This window comes from Camellia sinensis, chromosome 1 (genome assembly GCF_055761805.1).
Source record: "Camellia sinensis isolate YWXY chromosome 1, ASM5576180v1, whole genome shotgun sequence".
NCBI lineage: Eukaryota > Viridiplantae > Streptophyta > Magnoliopsida > Ericales > Theaceae > Camellia > Camellia sinensis.
In genome coordinates, this window is record NC_138961.1 from 68,698,238 (window position 1) to 68,723,351 (window position 25,114).

Consider the following 25,114-nt stretch of genomic DNA (forward strand, 5'->3'; position numbering starts at 1 on the left):
ATAAATCCTGCGTTGGTTGCAAACCCCTTTCTCTCGTCAGTTCCCTTAAAAACCCTAGCCCAACAAAACTCCTCTCTCTCTCTCTCTCTCTCTCTCTCTCTCTATTTAGTTGTGATAAAAATAAAAACACAGAGATGGAGGAGTTTTTGTATACTGATATCGAATTTTTATGTGCAAAACTCAAGTATCAAGAAAAGCAGCTCAAACTCAAAAGAAGGTCATTGCTTTTTTTAATTTTTTTTCCTCCAATTTTTATTTCTTCAAATTATATGATTACATGCTCTCAAAACCCAACTATATGTATGTATGTATGTTTGTGCTTGTATCTATTTTTTTCAGTCAATTTAACTGCTTCTTGCCATCAATTTATAGAATTATGCATGAAATTTTGCTTTAATTTCTTTGTATTCATTTTGTTCTAAACTAGTAATCTTCACCTGGCCAATTTTTTCCTCTTTTTCAATACACTCTTAGCCAGAAGATGTAGTGGAATTTTGAAATATTGAAATCTTGAGACATAATCTTGTGTTTGGAAATGTATTGGAAATATAGGGAAAAATTTTAGAACAAAAGTAGGAATAGCAATGAAGTAGAGTGGGATTGGATTTGTGGTGCTCTATTCCTACACCATTCCTAGTTGGGGCAATACTACTGGCCTTGGCTCATTATTAGGATCCTTGGGGCATCTCCAATGGAGATGCTGAGCACACTACACACGGATTTATACAAGTATACACACCACACGTTTGGCCATAAGCTAATACACCTAAAAAATCAAAATTTTATATATACTAGGGTAATACACCTAAAAAATCAAAATTTTATACATACTAGGGTAATACACCTAAAAAATCAAAATTTTATATATATACCTAAAAAATCAAAATTCTAAAAATCAAATTTTTGTAAATGCATAGCCGTATGTCTTGTGAGCACAAAATTGAAAATTAGATAAGCTAGTTCATGTCTCAGAAAATGAACCCATATATATATATATATATATATACTAGGCAGGGAGGCCATGGCCTTACATGGTTTGTGTGCATGTGGTACGCACCCTGATGGACTTTCAGGATGGTATAGAGTTTGAGTTGGAAGTAGAGAGAGTTTGAATTGAAAATAGCAAGTTCACAAGAAGTAAAGTTCGAATTGGAAGTACGGAGAGTTTACCATTGCTTTGTTAGTTTGGCCAAATGATGCCTTTGGCCTTCAAATCTTCAATTAATAGTCTAGATATATATACAAATATCAACAATCCAATGGTGTGGAAACTATCTAATTCTTCCATTTTATAACCAAATGATTGCCTATTATATATTTTAATTAATAGTCTACATATGTATAAATTTCAATGATCTAGTAGTATGAAAGCTATCTACATCCTTCCACCACCTTATGATGAATAAATTCTACAATTATCTACCTAATTATAGGGATTTCTACAAAATTTTACATAAATCTAAAATCGAATTCGTAACTCAAATATTTGATAAAATTCCCAAGTTGTGACATTATTCCCCGCCTAATATGACCACATCCTTAACGCAAATTCCTCGTGAAAGCTTTTGATCTTCTCTTCGAATTGATGCAAGAGTTTTGCTATTGAAGTAAACCTGCCAGTTTCTGATATTCTACTTTCATTTGTTGGCGCTGTAGACGTTTGGAGTTGAAGTCAGTAATCTTTATTTTCATGTTGGGCCTTCAATACACAAACTTTAAATCTTGGTACATCTTGGTATTTCCGGGATGCATAGAAAATAATAACTTGTGAACCTCCTCCAAAATCCTTATTTTCAAATCTGTGTCATTAGGAACACATAATCTCCCTTTAAATTTCAACACTGAATTTTCAATTGTGAACCCCAATTTAGGCTTTGTTTCAAACTCATCACAAATCTTTTTCAAAAACTCATCATAAATCTTTTTCAAAAACTCATCATTCACGTGCTTCTATTTGATTTCTTCAATAATCGCTAGTTGAGCGAGCATTGTGGCTATCAAGCTATTTTGTTCAAAAGGCACCAGTTCAATCTTTAGCTTTTCAAATTCTTGCAGTAACTCTCTCCGATCTGTGAGCAAACAGACTAGATTCCCCATATTCTTTCTATTGAATGCATCAGCCACTGTGTTGGCCTTGCTCGGATGATAGTGAATTTGTAAATCATAGTCCTTAATCAGTTCAAGCCATCGTCTCTGTCGCATATTCAATTCCTTCTATGTGAAAAAGTACATCAGGCTTTTAAAATCGATGTACACTTCATATTTAGCTCCATATAGGTAGTGACGCCATATCTTTAATGCAAACACAACTGCAACAAGTTCCATGTCACGACCCCATTCCGCCTCTAGTGGAATGATGCCGTGATGGCCAGTAATCCGAGATTACCAAAGGCCAACCTGCAAGGGTTCACACACAATTAGAGTATACATATGGGGCTTACATGTGCGGAAGCAATAAATTTAGAACTAAATAGTCCACAAGAGCTGTGCATAGATCAAATGAAATGACATACGTCTTAATATAGCTTACAACTTGGATACAATGAAATAAGGTACAAAATACATCTTGATCAAAAGGCTTCTCAAGCCGACATAAACAAAAGAAGTAACTACAAGCCAAGAAGCATGATCTTCAAGATGCTACAAAAATGCGAATCCAAAACAAGTTGCAAATAATCATCTAGGCGTCGTCGCCTTCTTGCTCATCACCTACATATATATAAGAGCGGGTGAGCTTGGATACTCAGTGAATGATACCAGTAATACAGGTTTTTACATGAATGACATTCAAGATCTCTTCTCTAAACAGTACATAGCATACTATACAAAATCAAGGGATGAACCAAGTCCATCAATCAAGTCTTTCAAATCTTCAAGGGATGCTTACTAGCATCAATATAATACAAGGGATGACATTAAACAAAGGTGCTACAAAAGCTTAGAGTCCTCTAGCATGTAAGGACTTGTGCTACAAAGGTTTAGAATCCCCTACCACGTACGGACTTGTGCTACAAAGATTTAAAGTCCCCTAGCACGTACGGACTTGTGCTACAAAGGTTTAGAGTCCCCTAGCACGCAAAAATCAATAGTTACCCATGTGAAGAAAATCATTTAGAAAAATAAAAGTCTAGTATTAGCATCTCCTATTTCTGAACTCAGTATCCACATATCCGTTTACCTGCTCAATAGCAGCAACCACATCAGCAACATACCCTCCAAAAAGCCTGTATAGTGCCTTGTACACAGCAATTCTGAACACATGAACAAAAGGATTTGCTATTGAAACTAGCATTGGGGAAAAGGGTAATGAAAAGTTAGTTCAGATCTTTATCCTCACCTAGCAAGGGGAGCCATTCCACTCGCTTTCCCAAATTCATATCCATGCACTCTAACAGGAATCCCATTATTACCAGCAGCAACAGCTATTGTATGACTGTTAAGCAATGTTATCAAAGAAAAAATGGATCAGAATACAGTAAAACAAAGAGAATCATAGTTGAAAAGAAAACTTAACTACCAATTGCGTAAAATGCAGCACCAAAAATTAGGATAGTTAGCTTCGTGTCAAGTAGTACCATAAGCATGCAAGACGTATTTACTACCAATCAAATGTCCTGATTTCTCATACCTGCAAATATTTGCAATACAACACCAAACTCAAAAATTAGGTTGCGAATAGTTATACACACTTTATCAAATATATACATTATTGCATAAACAAAAAAAACACAAAAATATATATTTAAAGGAGAGGGAGGGGTAAAAGTTTTCCTATCTACCACTTCAGTTTAGAGTCAGTTATCACAGGTCCTTTCTTTATGCATCCAATGTAAGTCAGTGAATGGCTTCTCAAGTCGATCTGTTGGAATTGAGAAAATGGTATTAATAGTAAAAGACCAGTTAAATTATTGAACATCGACGAAAATATTAGTCGCCAAAAGTACTATTTGGCGATTAAATTTAAATTTAGTTGCCAATAAGTAATATTTATTGACAAAAAAAATTTAGTATCGGTATCTTGAACCAACGCCGACAAATTTGAATTTTAGTCGCCAAAAAATGTGCATCAGGTGCTGTTATATACATGTTGCATACCGAGAACAACAGGCCTCTCTTTTGACCAGGGAAAACTGAATATTTTTTCCATCCTATTTCCCTCCTCCAGTGTTGGAACTCTCCCTGCAAAATAAATACACAACACAATGAAGCCACAGGATATCAGAAAAGGGCCTTCATTTTATGTGCATATGGGACTTGATGATTAAGTGAGATGATCAAACAACAGAACCCCATCAGCACAAGTGAATGGGGCACTTGTCCTAACCTGTCTTAAGGAAGGAATCTATAGCCACATTTAACCTGGCTCGATTTAGCGTACGCAAAACAATAGATTTAACCTGCGCAAAAACAAAAACAAAAAAAAATGAATACTTGGTAGGTAAAAATGACACACTTTGTTCCATATGGCACAAAAGTATATAAAGGGCAAAAAATTATTACTAATATACAACAGACAGCCTCTTGGTAGGAGCTACAAAGGTATCCACATGAAAGGAAGGCAAATGTTGTGACTAGGGATAGATTTCTTTTTGCCATCATGATGCGCAACCCAGTTCCAAGCTTCAAAAAACAAGGGTTCGGCAACATTAGCTCTGAGTAAAAATGTTCAATGCATAAGTATGTGCATCATGCACACTGCAAAAGACCATAAAATTCATACCCAATTATCAGCTCACTGATCCAAGCCAGCAGTAGCAACACACAGCCAACAGCAACCAGAATGAAGAAACAGCAAGCAACCAGTAACACAGCAAGCAGCTACCCATTCCTTCAAAATAGTAACAAAAATAGCAGCAGCATCAGCATCTAGAATCTTATAAAATAAGCCACAATTACAAGATAAGATAAGCCAAAAGCCAGAACTATATAATAAGCCACAACTTAAACAATGTAGACTAATCCAAGTGAAAACACTACCTGAAGGTAATGTTTGAATATACTTACGAATGTTGGTTGTTCCTAATGTCCTAATTTTCCTCCTGTTCCACAACCCCTTCCATGGGTTTGTCTCCTGGGTCTCTTACTATATACTCTCTGTATATCTTGCGCTGCTGCACGTACGACTCCCTCGCCCGCTTCTGTAGAAGCTGGCTGCACATCACCAATGGCTGCAGTACAATCATTTGATACCACCTCCGGCACACCTTCACATACGACACTAAGCTATGAAACTCTATCATCCGCTGCATTATTGTCATGGTCTATTGCTTGGCGTCACCCTCGCCCTCGGCCTCTACTTACACCACGACGGCCTTCATAACCTCTACCCCTACCTGTCCCTCTGGTAGGTGCATGGACCTGGCCCTCCTCCTCCCCGTCAATGTGGAAATCATAGGTAATGAGTGGATCAACATGGTAGGTGAGGGTTATATGTGGTGTAGGAGATGATGGTGGGGTAGGAGATGATGGTACTGTGAAAGGGTCGGGTGCGGTCAATGTCGACGCAAAGGGAATCATAGTAGACAGACATGTAGTAGACAGTGGTGCTAAAGGAGTCACCGGGGTACCAACCGTTGTCCTATATGGGGGTGGTGACCAGGAGGGGTCCAATATATGGCCATGGTGTGTGGAAGTATGTTCAGACATTAGAGGATCTACCTCAGAGGCAAACTGGGATATGTAATTGGTACATTCAGGTGGGGAAGTCTGCGGTGTATGCATTGCTGTAGATGGACCATGAGGGGACAGGCCCATGGAAGGCCCCTCATCAAAGTGTTCCATATCAAAATAGTCCGATTAATGTGCATGACGTGCGGTAGGATGCGGTGGAGGCATTGATGTCGATGGCATTGATGTCGATGGCTCAATAGATGGCATATTCGGGTGTGGCATTGATGTCACTGCAATATCTACCCCCATATAAGGATCCTCGCCAAAGTGGCCGAAATCTAGTCGGTCACGTCAGTGTGCCTGTTGCAAACCATCGTACTATAACTCCCGTATCTCGGCAATGGCATCCAATCCCTCTCTACCATTGCGTGTAATATGGGCAGCGTCTGCCATGTGATATGCCCTCGCAACTCTACGAACCTGTAATGTAATGGTAGCTGTGTTACATAACCATCAATGCCAAATAACAAACATACACAAACTTAAGCAAATGTTGTTTTGGAAAATATAAAGAACTTACCAATCCTTCTAAACTACCCTCGACGCCGTGGTACCCGAAGGCAGCAATGTGTAGACACCCCATTTTGACCGGCCCTAAGACTCGGGCGCTTTCTTTTGATTACCCGATGATGACAATTAGAATGTGTTTCTCACAAAATTCTCAGAAAGAAAGATGGAATTTAAGTTTTAATCCCAACCTTCACCCATTTTTTTGGCCAAACTATTTTAGACCTTAAAACCCTCTTTTCAAAATATGTTTTTTTTAAATGTTTCTACGCTGTCCCGAGGCTTCCATTTCGATTAAAATATTGCACTTTTCAGTAAACCGAGTAAGGACAAAGTGGAAATAAATGGAAGGGAGGTGAAATTTTTGAAAAATATTTAAAAATATCTTCTTTATAGATTTGGAGTTGAAGGAAATAGGAGGGGATGAAAGAAAGCTGGTTTAGGAAAAGGATGAGTATCAAATCATTAAGAAGGAAATGAGCAGTCTTCACTAAATTAGGCATTTCTGTTTGTACACTTAGAATTTAAATGTGAGGCTATCACCATTAGAAGGCTTCAATTTAGACCCAAGAACCACCTTAGACCAAGTCCAAATAAGGGAGATATGCCCATTTGAAGTTGAGCTTAAGAGCAGATTTTGTTGATCCAGCCCGAGACAGCCTTCACTAAATTAGGCATATCTCTTTGTACACTTGGAATTTAAATGTGAGGCCACCACCATTGGAAAGTAGACTTCTGGGGCTTCAATTTGGACCCAAGAACCACCTTAGACCAAGTCCATATGGGGGAGATATGCCCATTTGAAGTTGGGCTTAAAAGCAGATTTTGTTGATTCGACCCAAAACAACAATAGCCCATTTTTCTTGGTTTTGGTTCGGTTGGGACAACCCATTTACCCATTTTTTGAGCCATTCAAGTGCATCCACTCATCCTCCATTATACCTAATCATCCTCCATAGTCAAAAAGATATTTTGTTTGCATCCATAAAGGAGTATCCCATGCAACCACCTTGAAAATTTGCCCTCCTATCACATTCTTGTCTCCCACCTTCTTTTTGACCTTTACTCTCCCTCATTGCCTATATAGAATGATCATATTGTAAGAGAGGAGGAGGACCACGAAATTGAAGAGAAAGGAGTGAGAAAAGAGTGAAAAAAAGAGAGAAAATTTGAGTTGTTTAGCCAAAAATATTTCTATCTTCCATATACACCCCATACCTTCCATAGCTACTGAAATTCCTCATTTCCATACACCAAAATCACTCCAAAAATTCTGATATAGCCAAAGATCAATCGCCTCGATCATAAGGAAGAATGTTTAGTGATTGAAAGTGAGAAAAACTTGAGAGTTAGCCACTTTCCATACCACAAACTCCATAAACTCCATAATTTCGAATTGAGGATTTGAGAACACACTTCCTACACTTGAGGGTGATCAAGAGGAAGTTTGGAAATCAAGAAGTTCAATCTTTCTTTGGAAGGTGAATTTTTAATCTTTCATTTTCTTATATTTTATATTTATATTCTTGCTTCTTATTTCATTGTGTTTTGTTATAATCCAAGTAGTTTGTTTATCTCATATTTATTTTCTTACTTTATATTTCATAGTGTGTTGTTATAATCCTAGTGGTTTGTTTCGCTCATAATTATTTATTTATTTATTTTTATTCGCATACTTTAATTTCATATTAGTTTTGTTGTAATCTTGCATGTTTTACCTCATATTTATTTTCATTTTTTTTTCGTGTATTAGTCTCATATTAGTTCCGTTATAATCTTGCATGTTGTATCTTATATTTGTTTTATTGCTTTAGGCTTATATTGTGAGTTTGCACTTTTATTTTATTTTATTTATCTTTTCTTTTTTAATCTAACCGGTAGTGGTTAGTTGAGCCACCTACATATTTTTTTGTTTGTTCCTTTTCTTGGTTTTGCAACAAGACAGGTTTTGCTTGGCCTAGTTCGCCGGCCGGCCTATTTGGCCGGTCGGTTAGCTTCTTCCGAACAAGATGGCGTAATCTCCCAATATTGACCAATTTCCGCCGGCGGTTCTAAAGAACATGAAGCTTTTATTTTATTTATTTATTTTATTTTGAGTGTATTGTGAGGATTTTATTTTGTTGTAATATTCTCCTCATCCCTCTCTAATTTGGTTTGTAATTATTCTTTAAATGTTGTAATAATTCCCCGCCCCTCTTCTTTCTATCCCGTTCTTTTACTCGCTTTCTTTATTTGTACATAAACATCATATTTATTTTTCATCATAGTTATGCTTTGCATCCATGTTTCATGCATCTTGATTCGGCTAAGTTTGCATTTGTGGATTTAATCAATTCCTATGTGATTATGTGCGCTACCTCATGTTCTTGAGATGATTCACATATCATATTTTAGAAGCCGAATCTTTAGTTGCATCTCATGAGTGAATTGCATTAGGATTTTGTATATAAGATCATGCATATTTTACTAACTTTGTTTTGCAGCTTGTTCGTGGGACGTCAAACATGTGAGTTTTTATGCTTTAGCATCCCGTGTGTGTGTATTTTTCTTACTATGTCTAGCATTCTACCATGAGGCTAGTTGCTTATGTGATATAACTCTATGAATGCCAGTGGATGGAGGTTGTGTCGCTTAATTTGGAATGATGTTGATTTTTCATGCTTGTAAACTCAATTTATTTGGGTTGTACATCGTCAAAACTCTTTCAAAATGCATGATATCAAATTACTCCAAAATGAATGGCATAGTCTATACTTGTATGCTTCACATAGTAAATTTTAGGATTTATTAACTAATCAGAACATGAACATATAAATAAAATAAAATTCATATCATGGTTAGTAAAGGCCGATCTTTGATCGGGTGGGCGGGGGTGCTCATTATTGACCTTCCCCTCTCATACCTAAGGTTCCGAGCCAAGCATCCTTGGTTACGACGAACAGTGGCCTTGGCACGAGTTATGGGTTTCCTAATTTTCCCAAAATAAATATTAGGTGGCGACTCTGAGATCTGATGACGCAGTCCATTTTTGACAAAATTGCAATAAAATGGATTTTCAATAAAAGTTGCCAAATCTGGACTCTCATCTATGTTTCACATTGCACTCGTGAAAATAGATCAAAGAGATCTCGGGGGTCCGAACTGTTTAACGCGCGCGGGTACCCCCCGGGCATGTTACAGTTTCTGGCGACTCTGCTGGGGATTTTATGAAACCTTGAATCGAACTCCATGATATGACCTTTATTTTCAATTATATGTTCATTGCATTGCATTCATTGGTGCACTTCAAGTCCTTGTGTTGCCCAGATACTGGTGGGAGCACAGGTAAGCTTTTTGTGACACTATACCTATTTTTACGATACTTTAGAGGCCTTGTGTTGTAACCTTTTGAGATTTGTCAAAAGGGTAGCTTTGCTATGTAGCCCTGCTATCTAGCTTTGCTATCTAAGGTTCTCAGACTCCGAAGAGAGGCTATTTGACTCTTCTGATTTCCTGGGATCTTTATTGGTTATGACCCAAAGGACTCTTTGGTAACGTCACCTTGGCTTCAACCCGTAAAGTAGAGCCAACCTTGTACATATAATGAGCTCTAGTACCTTCCAAAATTAGGACAGGATGCTCTCCCATTTTTAGGATGTATGATGCCGCTTGTTTGAATAGTGAAACCCTAGATCATTTCAAAGTTAGGACAGGGTAACCCTAGCCCCCATAGGGGTGTTCGTTCTCTTTCATGCTATGTGTTATGCGCAATGTATGGGGATTCTTAGATTCAGATGAGTGGTTCAGTCATTTCAGCTTGTGTGGTTGAGTTCAATTTTTTTTCAACATGAGTTAGCAGTAATCAGTTGAGCTGGGATGCTGATGAAATTCTGATTGGGAGTCCCATTTTGTTTCAACAAGGTAGTCGAGCACTATAGCTTCCGAAAGGTCTAATATCCCCCAAGTTCTGTGGACCCGCGTTGGTAGACTTTGCAAAAGTACAGATTTGGTTCAGGGTCAGCCAGTGTCAGTTTCTTTGCCACCGGTTACACGAAGAAAAGCAAAAGCTTCATCAACTGTCCAGAATACCCCTTCTTCACCTGCTAGATCATCACCACTTAACTCACCAGAATCAGTGATGGCTCAAATTCCAGAAAATATAGCAGACATACTACTGGGCCTTCAACGGAGCATGGATATTGTTGCCACTACGGTTTCTGCCCAAGGCACTACTCTTGCTGCTCAAGGCAATACTCTTGCTGAACTGCAACGCTCATCTGGGGCATCCATTACTCAACCACCTCCGGTGACTCAGCCAGTTCCGCCTCCACCTCCACCGGTTGACGAGTTTCCTGAACCTAATTCACCAGAAGATCTGAGGGTTCCTGCACAAACTTCAGGAGGATCATTTCCTCTTCCACAACCAGTGGGAGGGCTCCATCCCTCTGAAGCACCTGAGTCTGACTCAACTATGTTGAAGCTGGCCAAGTTGGAAAAACTTTTCAAAAAGGCACAAGGAGTCAATTCAATCCCGGACATCGAAGACGGGTACACTGAGACAGCTGTGAAGTTGCCAGAACGGTTTAAAATGCCACACATTGATAGGTTTGATGGCTCCGGTGACCCAATGGTGCACATTCGCCTATTCTCTGATGTCTTAAAGCCTATGGGTTTGACTCGTCCGCAAAAGCTCTCTTTATTCGGACGAACTTTGTCAGGAGTGGCTGCCATCTGGTACGCCAAGTTAGAGGACTCGGTAAAACAAAGTTGGGAAGAGTTAGCCGGGGCCTTTATCACCCAGTATGCTTATAACACCCAGATTGAAGTGACTACTCGGGAATTAGAAGCCACCCGTCAAGAGCCCAATGAAAGTTTCATGACCTTTATCACCAGATGGAGGGCAAAAGCAGCAATGATGACCAACAGACCACTTGAAAAGGACCAAATTCGTATGATAGTCAGAAATCTACATGGAAAGATGTTACAAAAAATGATAGTCCTCCCGCTCTTCACTTTTAATGACTTAAAAGAGATAGGGGTTCAGATAGAGGATGCCATCAAACAGGGAATTATTGATGATAAGGAACCTGTTCGGAAACCTTTTGGTCGCAGTTCCAATACTACCACCAGTGGTAGCACAGCTGTGAAACCCTCTGAAATCAACTTGGTTGCCACCACCACTAAAATAGCCGATCCCTTTGCTCATGTTGGCCTGCAAAACACAACCCGAGCTCCAAGTAGAACATTCACTCCTCTCTATATGTCACTCTCTAAAGCAATGAACATCTTGATAAAAAGAGGGTACTTGACACCTTTGGACCCCCGACCTCTTCCCGAACCTCTCCCAGCCAAACATGACCCTACCAAACACTGTGCTTTCCACCAACAACCAGGACATGACACGGATCGTTGCTTTCGTCTCCAACATAAGATCCAAGATCTCATAGACAATAAAGTCATAGCTCCCCCACAACCGCCAAAACCCAACATCACTACCAACCCGTTGCCACCCCATGACAGAGTTCCATCACCTCCTCATCTTAACCTCATCCATACACTTTCATCCACCTTCAACCCCAGTATCTATATCACACCTACTCATTTACCAAAACCTGAGGTATATATTCCTGAAGGCATTGAGTTATGCATGATGGATGCACCTCCAACCCAGCCAAAACCCCAAAACCCTATGGTGGTAGTACCTATGCTTGAGGCTGGCAAACTATCAGAGAAAAAGTATGATCCTAGCCGGTATATTATTCCCGATGGTAAACTAAAGCTTGAGGTTGATCTGCCTGACTCATTTTCTATCAATGTTGTCAGAGATGATGTACTTGAAAAGGGGTTGGATGATTTGGCCGACCCAGAGGAGGACTTGGCTAATCTTCATTTCTTCGAAGAATTAGATCTTGAGAATGTGCAGAGGGCATGGTGGGAACCGGAGAATTACAGTCATAGTTGGTCAAGCAATGATGAAACTTCTGCTGAGGAAACTGAAAGAAAAAGACTTGATTTCGGGAAACCTGTTAAATGTGGCAAAGGAAAGAGGTCCAAAGGAAGAGAAGAAGAACCAGAAAGCCAGCTAGAGCATACTGTTGGAATGATTCAAGCAGCGCTAGATAATTGCCTTTCAGTCAACGAAGGCGAATGGTGGGATGATAATGACCTACAACTGGCCCATACTGATGATGAATGGGTAAACCATGTGCCGGATGAGACTTGGTATGCAGACGAAATTGATCATTTGACTAGGAGTGGGCGCTACTTCAAGCCTCCACATCTAGACCAAGGAGAACCCTCTGGCAAAGATAAAGAGGTAGAGAAAGAGAAAGAGAAAGAAAAAGGAAAAGAGGTAGAAGAAGACCTGGTTCTAAAACAACTGAAAAAGATCCAAGCAAACATTTCTATTTGGGGTCTTCTCATGGCTTCTCGAGAACATCGACAGGCAATGTTGTCAATGTTGAGCAAGGCTAAGCTGTCAATTGACACCACTCCTGAGCAATTAGTGTCATTAATCACCCCGAGAGAAACAATCCCAGCAATAACTTTTGCTGACAAAGAGTTGCCACAAGAAGGATCAGGACATAATAAGCCTCTGTACGTATCACTGGAATGCAGAAAGAAATGGATACCGATTGTTCTGATTGACACCGGATCAGCCATCAATGTTTGCCCTACACGCACTGCTTATGCAATCGGGCTAAAGCCGGCAGATTTCACGCCCACTACTCAATTGATCCGGGCCTATGATAATACTAGTCGGGAAGTGATGGGGACAATCAAAGTACAAATAGCAGTGGGTCCATCTGAGCACGAAGCTGAATTTCATGTCATGGATGTTCCCGCAACATTCAACTTGCTATTGGGAAGGCCCTGGCTTCATCAGATAAAAGCTGTATCATCCACATTACATCAATTGGTAAAGTACCCATACGGCGGAGGAATTGCCACTGTCTTCGGAAATTCATCCATTCATCCTCCCCCAGAAGTCACAACACCACTGCTAGAAATACAGCATGGGGAAGAAGATGTATTCCTATCAGGTTTTACATTGGCAGAGGCCCAGCTAGTTCAAACGCTCATGGCAGAAGATGAAGGTGTATACGTCAGTGCCCAATCAATCTATTTCATGAGTAAACTAGGTCACATTCCAGGGATGGGATTGGGACAAAGTGGCAGGAAAAGTATTACTACAGCCAGTGAAGTACCTCATAACCCACATGCATTCGGACTGGGGTATGCACCCACAGTTGATGACTGGAAAAGGAAAACTGAAGAGATCAGGGAGAGGATCAAGGCCAAGAGAACCGGGCAGCAGTTTGAGTTAGTTCATAAGCCAATTCGTGGGACCTTGAACGGACGCTTTGTCCGCCAAGGAGAAGACTTCCCTTTCTGTGGTTTCCCTGAGCCCTGGATTGATCAAGTGGAGAAAAAGAGATACCCTGGGTTTGAGATCTTCTTCGATCATCAGCTTTCTGACAGTGATGAGGAGGGGGTAGATCGTAGTATCGACATCAGACAAGATAGAGAGGTCAGCTCCGAAAGCAGCACAGAGGAAGTTCTGGGTCTAACACTGGCTGACTTACTGATAGAATCACATACTAACGCTGAACCGATGAATTTGGGGGATATGACCATTGCCGTGATCGGGGAAGAGGTACCTGCTGACTGTTCAAGCTTCATCATGGATGCGGTGAATGGCTCACAAATAAATTGGCATTTTGAAAAAAGTTGTATTGAGAGTTCTGAATTGGCTGTTGAGTCTGAGTTTGGTGGGCCTGTGGGGGTAGAAGCAGATTTAAGTTTGTCTAAAATGTCTGAGTCTTCTTTTTCTTTCTCTTTTGAGTCTGTTGCAACTTGTGAGCCCGAGGCTTTGAATGAAGATGTGATTTCCGCTTACTTTTCTGTGCCCATAGTTCATAATATTGACCAAAATTTTCAAAATTTTGATGAAAACGAAGAGGAAGAAATCCCTCGGGCTTTGAAAGATTTAATCGACTGGGAGGAAGAAAGGCGTGCTAAGCCATTAGTGGATGAAATTGTTTCTGTAAATGTGAGTACTGAAAAAGATCCTCGCTTGATTCAAATTGGTTCTACATTGTCTTCAGAGGAACGTGAACAATTAGTTGCTTTATTAACAGAATTCAAAGATGTTTTTGCATGGTCCTACGAAGACATGCCAGGAATTGACCCTGAGATTGTACAGCATAGGATCCCTCTCGACCCTGGGGCCCGACTTGTCAAACAGAAGCTTCGCAGAATTCGTCCTGATTGGGCCTTAAAAATTAAAGAAGAGGTTACTAAGCAAATCAATGCTGGTTTTTTGCTAGTATCAGAATATCCTACTTGGTTAGCCAATATTGTGCCAGTTCCGAAGAAAGACGGCAGAATTCGAGTTTGTGTTGACTTCCGGGATTTGAATAAGGCTAGCCCAAAAGATGATTTCCCATTGCCACATATCGACGAATTGGTAGACTTCACTGCAGGACATGCTTTACTGTCATTCATGGATGGTTTTTCAGGATATAACCAAATCCTCATGGCTCCAGAGGACAGAGAAAAGACAGCATTTACCACACCATGGGGGACATACTGCTACAGGGTTATGCCATTCGGTTTGAAGAATGCCGGGGCTACTTACCAGAGAGCTGCTACCACTCTTTTGCATGATATGATCCACAAGGAAGTTGAGGTGTATGTAGATGACATGATTGTCAAGTCCAAAGATCGGGAAAGCCATTACACTGCATTGAAGAAATTCTTTGAGAGAATTAGGGAATACAAGCTAAGGCTAAATCCACAAAAATGCACCTTTGGGGTAACTGCGGGTAAGATGTTAGGATTTCTGATCACACAACGGGGAATCGAAGTTGATCCATCTAAAATTAAGGCCATCTTAGAAATGCCGCCACCAATGACTGAAAAAGAGGTGCGGGGTTTTCTAGGAAAGGTGCAATTCATAAGGAGGTTTATTTCAAAGCTAACCTTGACTTGTGAACCACTGTTTGGTCTCCTAAAGAAAGGGAAGAAGTTCCAATGGAATAATCGATGTCAGTTTGCATTCGAGCAAGTCAAGCAGTATCTGCGGAATCCACCTGTGTTATCACCGCCCGAGCCAGGAAAACCGCTAATTTTGTATTTATCAGTGACTGAATCAACCATGGGATGTATGCTTGCGCAAGAGTCAGATGAGAAAGTGGAGAAAGCCATCTACTACTTGAGTAAGAAGATGCTTGACTACGAGATCCGCTATACTTCCTTGGAAAAGGCTTGCTTGGCTTTGGTTTGGGCCACCAAGAAGTTGAGACACTACTTGTTAGCTCACTCGGTAATTCTGGTTTCAAGATTAGACCCCATCAAATATCTCTTTGAGAAACCAGCTCTTACCGGCAGGCTAGCTCGTTGGTTACTCTTGCTTTCTGAATTTGACCTTAAGTATGTCACTCGCAAATCTGTCAAAGGAAGGGCTGTAGCGGAATTTTTGGCTGATCACCCAATTGAAGGAGGAGAAGATACGGAGTACTCATTCCCAGATGAAGAGGTCATGCAGATAGAAGAAGACACTTGGAAGTTGTACTTTGATGGAGCGTCTAATCAATTTGGCTATGGAATAGGCGTGTTGCTCATAGCGCCGGATGATTCCCATATCCCCTTAGCTTTCAAACTCCAATTCAGGGTATCTAATAACCAAGCAGAGTATGAGGCATGCATTGCTGGATTGGAAGTAGCCCTGGAACTAGGGGCAATAAGGTTGGATGTGATTGGGGACTCAAACTTGGTCGTCTCTCAAGCCAACGGAGATTGGAAAGTTAAAGAGGAAAAAATGAAAGTCTACCATCAAACCTTGGACATGTTGATCCCGAGGTTCGAAAAACTGACTTTTACGCACTTGGTAAGAGAGAACAACCGATTTGCTGATGCGTTGGCAACCTTAGCATCAATGATAGATATACCGGTCGGGGTCAAGATGCGTCCGATCCTTATAGAACAAAGGTACACCCCCGCATATGAAATGATAGCCGTAACGGAAGAAGTTCAAGATGAAAACCCTTGGTACTTTGATATTTGGAATTTTCTGGAAAGCGGTACATATCCACAAGGGGCAAACACCAAAGACAAAAGGGGGATATGGCGTCTTGCCACTCAGTTTGTCATTTGTGGAGATAAGTTATATAAAAGAGGGCATCTAGGAATGCACAAGCTATGTGTAGAAGAAGAAGAGGCAAAACGTATCATGGAAGCCATCCATGGAGGAGAGTGTGGAGCCCATATGAACGGTATAATGCTAGCTAGAAAAATCCTTAGACAAGGATACTACTGGTTAACCATGGAAAGTGATTGCATCAACTTTGTTAGGCGATGCCACAAATGTCAAATCCATGCCAATCGCGTGAACATCCCGCCATCAAAACTCTACAACATGACTTCGCCTTGGCCTTTCTCAGTCTGGGGCATAGATGTCATCGGGGCAGTCACACCGAAAGGTTCAAATGGGCATCAGTTCATCTTGGTTGCCATTGACTATTTTACCAAATGGGTTGAAGCACAGTCATATTCAGTGTTGAAAACATCACATGTGGCCAAATTTATCAAGAATAACATTATCTGCAGATACGGGGTGCCAAACGAATTAATTTCAGACAATGGTTCACATTTCAAAGGAGAAGTGGCAGTTCTACTTGAGAAGTATAACGTGGCTTTTCACAAGTCATCAACTTATAGGCCACAAACCAATGGAGCCGTTGAAGCTGCAAATAAAAACATCAAGAACATTCTGTGTAAGATGGTAGAAACTTATAAAGATTGGCCAGAGAAGTTACCTTTTGCACTTTGGGGATACAGGACATCAATCCGAACATCTACAGGGGCAACCCCTTACTCTTTGGTATATGGAATGGAGGCTGTTTTGCCGATTGAGTTGGAAGTGCCTTCATTAAGGATTATGGCTGAATGTCAGATAACAGAAGCTGATTGGCAACAGAACCGATTTGAGGAACTATTTTTGTTTGATGAGCGAAGGTTGAAGGCGTTATACCACATTCAGGGGTATCAACGCAGGATTGCCAGAGCATTCAACAAAAAGGTTAGATCCAGGAATTTGAGGGAAGGGGACTTAGTGTTGAAAGACAACCGAGCTCCTATTCACGATCCTAGGGGCAAGTTTAGACCCAATTGGATGGGTCCCTACATCATTAAATCAATCTGGTCAGGAGGAGCAGTCATTCTCATGGATTTGGACGGTTTGGAGTTCTCACAACCAATCAACATGGACAAGCTGAAGAAGTACTACCCTTGAGAGGCTCACTGGGCTGAAAACCTGAAAGGGCGACCCAGACAAAAGTTAGAGCATAAAAAAAAAAATTAAAAAAAAAAATAATAAATAAAAAAAAATAAAAAAATAAAATAAAATATATATATATATATATATGAAAATGATGAAAAGCTCGCAAGGTTGAAAACCCGAAAGGGCGACTTTGGCAAAAGTTAGAGCACAAAAGGAGAGTGTCAATACCCGAGTGAACCTTAACTGGAACTACGTATGGCCTGATTCCGATCTTTGGGATACGTAGGCAGCTTCATCTTGAAGTTCGGCCTTAATCATTTGTCAACTCACTCATCTCGTCCATGTTTGATTGGTGTATCTTTATGCGGCTCGGCTATCCATATTTAATGGCTCGTCCCCATTTGATTCAGTTGTCCTATTTCTCCTTCAGACGAGTTCAGTCACAAGATGAATTCAAGTGTACATCTCAAGGGTTGATTTCATGTTGATCGAGTAGTGGTCATTTGCAAAAATAGATTTTGAGGACTTTTAATGAAGTTGACTGATTTTCTCAAAAATTATTCCATTTTTTAAAACTCAGACCATTCTTTGGACCAAAAAGAGAAAATTTTCAGTGCTCATAATTTGGCTTATATGATTTCAAGGTAGAAAATGGAACAAGTGTGCTAATTTACCTCTCATGTTGATCAAAATCGCTTTAGCAGAAAGGAAAAAACAAAAAAAAGGAAAAGTGATGAACTAGGGGCACAGTTGAGTCAGGCTTTCTGTCTTTTATCCACACTATCGAGTTCTCGTCACCTTAATCAAGCAATCACCGAAAAATGCACAGTAGTTGTCGCTGACAATGCTTTTCCGTCGGGCGATCGACCTGTGTTACTCTGTTTTGCGTTCATTTTGCTCCGACAAGCGCAAAAGGGTGTGGTTTGGGATGGTTTTTGTTTCATTTTCATTTCATTAAGATTGTGTTTTGTGTTTTGGTCAGTGATAGGCTCAATATTCAGTTCAGAATTCACTAAAATGCAACAATTTTGAAGTTTAAAACAAAATGATTTTTTATGTTTAGTGTTGTGCCATTCATGCTATCCAGATTTGTAGAACAAACTTGTTTTATTAAATACCAGGGATCAACCCCGATCAAAGTTGTACAAAAAGGAGTTGAAGCTATAAGTGCTCACTCCCAAAAAAAAAAAAAAAACAAAAAAAACAAAAACAAAAAAAACAAAAAAAACAAACAAACATAAGAAAACCAAAAGAGGGAGAGTAGCATCTTCTCAGTTTTTCGGCAGCAACTCGGCGGAGAAGATTACAACCAGCTTCATTTGCACACAGTTTACCATCAGCTGCCTCGTTTCATCTTTACTCCTTCGAAGCTTTTGAAGACTCTGCCTCAGCCTTGGCAGAACTTCCAAAGGAGATTATTCCTCGCCGGCCATCAAATTGGTTGTGCGAAGAAACTCCGAATCGAGTCACGGAGGTCGTTAGTCGTTTCAATTCTTTGTTCTGCTTTTTCAGCACACCAATTTCTACCCGAGCGTCTTTGTACATACGTTGGAGGAGGGAGAGTTGTGCATTTAACCGATGTACCTCACACATCCTGTTCTGCAGTCGACGGGACAAGTTGGAGACCGCTGTCACAGTCTCCACACATGACCTCAGCGTATACGAGTTTGCTTCGATGTCAGACTGTGCCGCCATGATTTGTTCAACTGACATCGCTGGAAAGTTGAAAACAGGGGAAGGAGGAGGAGCCCGTGGTTGAGGTTCAGGGGAGTCAGAATTGGTCATCTCTATCGTGGACTCGTTCAGGTCTGGAAAAAGAGTGAGAGAACCATGTGAAGAGGCCATGACAGAGGAGAGTAATGCAAAAGAAAGAGGTTGCAGAGTGGTGGCAGAGAAAGTTTGCAGGCTTTGGCTCTGCTTCTCTCTCGCAGGCCTCAACTTAAGAAGAGAGCGAAGGAGAAGACAAAGAGGAAAGAAGGCTGAGATGATCATTGACAATCGGGGCACGATTGGATAGCCTGTCGATCAGGCGCCGCGATTGTTGAAATCGTGCGCCAGACACAACGCTCGAAGAAGATGACGGAAGAGAGAGTGAGACAAAAACAGAGAGAGAGGCGGGAGAATTGTATATTTATACATATATGTATATATATTGTATATCTATGTATTATATATATTTGTTTGAACGTTTTAGTTACAAGAGTGGCTTGGGTTCAGTGGTTTGGCTCAGTGGTTGAAGGCTGGAAGGTTGAGCCCGAGGTCAGGGGTTCGAACCCCACAAACAAATGTTTCTTTTGTTTTGTTTTGGTCTTATGTATATATATGTCTCATATACCTATATATATATGTTTGTTTGAATATTTTGTCACAAGAGTGGCATGGCTCAGTGGTCGAGGACTCGAAGGCCAAACTTGAGATCAGAGGGTCGAATCCCCGTGTCTATGCATTTTCCTTTTTTTTTTCCTTTCTTTTTTGCGTGTTTTGCGTACGTGCGTTGACGTCAGCAAACAGAATATGCCTTCTCAGTAACGGTATCTTTCCGTTGATGGCTGCAAACAGAATATTCCCTGAATCTATGTATGTATACCGTACAGGCATGTCTGTGTGTATTGCCGTATTTGTATGTATTTTGTTTGTACATAGTATATGTATACGGTATTTGGTTCGAGCATACAATTCCTCCTTACATTCTGTGCATCTAACGCATAATAAAGCACCTATCGCACAATTTCGATTCCATCGCACTGTCTTGTGCAATTTCAATTTAATCGCACTATCTTGCGTATCACACCATCTTGTGCACTCCCTAGGTCTAGGAGACCTTAAATCCTCTGAAGGTGCAATTCCTTTGGTGTTTGTCGTGCCCGAACGACTTCAATGGTCTAAGAATGGTCTAGGAGACCTTAAATCCTCTAAAGGTGCATTTCCTTTGGTGTTTGTCGTGCCCGAACGACTTCAGATGGTCTGGTATAGCCACCTGCCTGTGATTGCAATGAGTTCCTAGGAGACCAACTGCGACGGTGGAAACTAGAGTTCGAATGGCGATGCCTAGAACGCAAAAGGTTTGGAATTTCCGAGACTAAAGTCTGGTTTAAATACCCAGGGGTGTATCCCCGGCTTGAAATCTGTATGGCAGCCCCATAGGTTGAGGTAGCATGTATGCGCCTCAATTCTGGATACTGAACCAACCTAGTCTGTCACCCCGTTGGAGAATAGGGAAAGTTGTGAATATGATCAGGAAGAAAAGCGGCATCGGTGGCTTCTACATGTAGAGGTTACCCCTTGTCATTCTACCATACCTTCTTCCAGTTGCGTGAGACGCGTTTGGATTTCGAATCCACCTTTACTCCTTTCCCGTGAAACGTGTTAGGATGTGACGTTCTCCTTGGTTAAAACCTTCCCTCTCTCCGTATAAAATACGTTGAGATACGCCTGTTGGTTACACCATTGTCATTCTCTTTGGTTAAAACCTTCCCTCTCTCCGTATAAAATACGTTGAGATACGCCTGTTGGTTACACCATTGTCATTTTCTCTGGTTAAAACCTTCCCCCTCTCCGTATAAAATACGGTTAGGTACGCCTGTTGGTTACACCATTGTCATTCTCGTTGGTTAAAACCTTCCCTCTCTTCGTATAAAATACGTTGAGATACGCCTGTTGGTTACACCATTGTCATTCTCTTTGGTTAAAACCTTCCCTCTCTCCGCATAAAATACGTTGAGATACGCCTGTTGGTTACACCATTGTCATTTTCTCTGGTTAAAACCTTCCCCCTCTCCGTATAAAATACGGTTAGGTACGCCTGTTGGTTACACCATTGTCATTCTCGTTGGTTAAAACCTTCCCTCTCTTCGTATAAAATACGTTGAGATACGCCTGTTGGTTACACCATTGTCATTTTCTTTGGTTAAAACCTTCCCTCTCTCCGTATAAAATACGTTGAGATACGCCTGTTGGTTACACCATTGTCATTTTCTCTGGTTAAAACCTTCCCTCTCTCCGTATAAAATACGGTTAGGTACGCCTGTTGGTTACACCATTGTCATTCTCGTTGGTTAAAACCTTCCCTCTCTTCGTATAAAATACGTTGAGATACGCCTGTTGGTTACACCATTGTCATTTTCTCTGGTTAAAACCTTCCCTCTCTCCGTATAAAATACGCTGAGATACGCCTGTTGGTTACACCATTGTCATTTTCTCTGGTTAAAACCTTCCCCCTCTCCGTATAAAATACGGTTAGGTACGCCTGTTGGTTACACCATTGTCATTCTCGTTGGTTAAAACCTTCCCTCTCTTTGTATAAAATACGTTGAGATACGCCTGTTGGTTACACCATTGTCATTCTCGTTGGTTAAAACCTTCCCTCTCTTTGTATAAAATACGTTGAGATACGCCTGTTGGTTACACCATTGTCATTTTCTCTGGTTAAAACCTTCCCTCTCTCCGTATAAAATACGCTGAGATACGCCTGTTGGTTACACCATTGTCATTTTCTCTGGTTAAAACCTTCCCTCTCTCCGTATAAAATACGTTGAGATACGCCTGTTGGTTACACCATTGTCATTTTCTCTGGTTAAAACCTTCCCCCTCTCCATATAAAATACGGTTAGGTACGCCTGTTGGTTACACCATTGTTGTTCTCCTTGGTTAAAACCTTCCCTTTCTCCGTGACACATTTGCATGTGATCTTGTGGCACATTTAATGCAATGCATCCCCTGTTATATTTCATATCATTTGCACGAAGCTTGCCTCTTCATTGTTGTCATCTTCATATCTTTATCATCACTCCATGGCATGGTATTGCATTGCATAATCATGAATTTTCAAACAACTGGCTTCGCAAAGCGTGTAAGTCCAACCTTCAAACTGCATTTTGAGCATGTCACTTCCATTCTGCCCCTGAACTACGCTGGTTTGATTCCTTGCAAAAGGATACGTAGGCAACCTTCGGGTTCAACCACTTGCATTGCATCTTGTTTGTTTGCCCAAGTCTTACGGCCTTGTCAAAAGGGTCGTCTTTGGGCTTTGACATTCACTCACGTCATGAAATGACTTTGAGCTCTGTCAAAGAGGGGCAACTGTAGACACCCCATTTTGACCGGCCCTAAGACTCGGGCGCTTTCTTTTGATTACCCGATGATGACAATTAGAATGTGTTTCTCACAAAATTCTCAGAAAGAAAGATGGAATTTAAGTTTTAATCCCAACCTTCACCCATTTTTTTGGCCAAACTATTTTAGACCTTAAAACCCTCTTTTCAAAATATGTTTTTTTTAAATGTTTCTACGCTGTCCCGAGGCTTCCATTTCGATTAAAATATTGCACTTTTCAGTAAACCGAGTAAGGACAAAGTGGAAATAAATGGAAGGGAGGTGAAATTTTTGAAAAATATTTAAAAATATCTTCTTTATAGGTTTGGAGTTGAAGGAAATAGGAGGGGATGAAAGAAAGCTGGTTTAGGAAAAGGATGAGTATCAAATCATTAAGAAGGAAATGAGCAGTCTTCACTAAATTAGGCATTTCTGTTTGTACACTTAGAATTTAAATGTGAGGCTATCACCATTAGAAAGTAGACTTCTGGGGCTTCAATTTAGACCCAAGAACCACCTTAGACCAAGTCCAAATAAGGGAGATATGCCCATTTGAAGTTGAGCTTAAGAGCAGATTTTGTTGATCCAGCCCGAGACAGCCTTCACTAAATTAGGCATATCTCTTTGTACACTTGGAATTTAAATGTGAGGCCACCACCATTGGAAAGTAGACTTCTGGGGCTTCAATTTGGACCCAAGAACCACCTTAGACCAAGTCCATATGGGGGAGATATGCCCATTTGAAGTTGGGCTTAAAAGCAGATTTTGTTGATTCGACCCAAAACAACAATAGCCCATTTTTCTTGGTTTTGGTTCGGTTGGGACAACCCATTTACCCATTTTTTGAGCCATTCAAGTGCATCCACTCATCCTCCATTATACCTAATCATCCTCCATAGTCAAAAAGATATTTTGTTTGCATCCATAAAGGAGTATCCCATGCAACCACCTTGAAAATTTGCCCTCCTATCACATTCTTGTCTCCCACCTTCTTTTTGACCTTTACTCTCCCTCATTGCCTATATAGAATGATCATATTGTAAGAGAGGAGGAGGACCACGAAATTGAAGAGAAAGGAGTGAGAAAAGAGTGAAAAAAAGAGAGAAAATTTGAGTTGTTTAGCCAAAAATATTTCTATCTTCCATATACACCCCATACCTTCCATAGCTACTGAAATCCCTCATTTCCATACACCAAAATCACTCCAAAAATTCTGATATAGCCAAAGATCAATCGCCTCGATCATAAGGAAGAATGTTTAGTGATTGAAAGTGAGAAAAACTTGAGAGTTAGCCACTTTCCATACCACAAACTCCATAAACTCCATAATTTCGAATTGAGGATTTGAGAACACACTTCCTACACTTGAGGGTGATCAAGAGGAAGTTTGGAAATCAAGAAGTTCAATCTTTCTTTGGAAGGTGAATTTTTAATCTTTCATTTTCTTATATTTTATATTTATATTCTTGCTTCTTATTTCATTGTGTTTTGTTATAATCCAAGTAGTTTGTTTATCTCATATTTATTTTCTTACTTTATATTTCATAGTGTGTTGTTATAATCCTAGTGGTTTGTTTCGCTCATAATTATTTATTTATTTATTTTTATTCGCATACTTTAATTTCATATTAGTTTTGTTGTAATCTTGCATGTTTTACCTCATATTTATTTTCATTTTTTTTCGTGTATTAGTCTCATATTAGTTCCGTTATAATCTTGCATGTTCTATCTTATATTTGTTTTATTGCTTTAGGCTTATATTGTGAGTTTGCACTTTTTTTTTATTTTATTTATCTTTTCTTTTTTAATCTAACCGGTAGTGGTTAGTTGAGCCACCTACATATTTTTTTGTTTGTTCCTTTTCTTGGTTTTGCAACAAGACAGGTTTTGCTTGGCCTAGTTCGCCGGCCGGCCTATTTGGCCGGTCGGTTAGCTTCTTCCGAACAAGATGGCGTAATCTCCCAATATTGACCAATTTCCGCCGGCGGTTCTAAAGAACATGAAGCTTTTATTTTATTTATTTATTTTATTTTGAGTGTATTGTGAGGATTTTATTTTGTTGTAATATTCTCCTCATCCCTCTCTAATTTGGTTTGTAATTATTCTTTAAATGTTGTAATAATTCCCCGCCCCTCTTCTTTCTATCCCGTTCTTTTGCTCGCTTTCTTTATTTGTACATAAACATCATATTTATTTTTCATCATAGTTATGCTTTGCATCCATGTTTCATGCATCTTGATTCGGCTAAGTTTGCATTTGTGGATTTAATCAATTCCTATGTGATTATGTACGCTACCTCATGTTCTTGAGATGATTCACATATCATATTTTAGAAGCCGAATCTTTAGTTGCATCTCATGAGTGAATTGCATTAGGATTTTGTATATAAGATCATGCATATTTTACTAACTTTGTTTTGCAGCTTGTTCGTGGGACGTCAAACATGTGAGTTTTTATGCTTTAGCATCCCGTGTGTGTGTATTTTTCTTACTATGTCTAGCATTCTACCATGAGGCTAGTTGCTTATGTGATATAACTCTATGAATGCCAGTGGATGGAGGTTGTGTCGCTTAATTTGGAATG

At 40.1% G+C, this 25,114-nt stretch overlaps 2 long non-coding RNA genes across 2 annotated transcripts; both read left to right on the top strand.

Annotated features, from left to right (window-relative positions):
- The first annotated feature begins 6,740 nt into the window (after window positions 1-6,740).
- LOC145795290 (uncharacterized) lies at window positions 6,741-8,471 on the top strand. Its single transcript, XR_014335940.1, has 2 exons — window positions 6,741-7,658; window positions 8,059-8,471. It is a non-coding gene; the product is annotated as an uncharacterized LOC145795290 (long non-coding RNA).
- A 15,110-nt stretch (window positions 8,472-23,581) lies between these two features.
- Window positions 23,582-24,675, top strand: LOC145795291 (uncharacterized). Its single transcript, XR_014335944.1, has 2 exons — window positions 23,582-23,952; window positions 24,416-24,675. It is a non-coding gene; the product is annotated as an uncharacterized LOC145795291 (long non-coding RNA).
- Window positions 24,676-25,114: the final 439 nt, after the last annotated feature.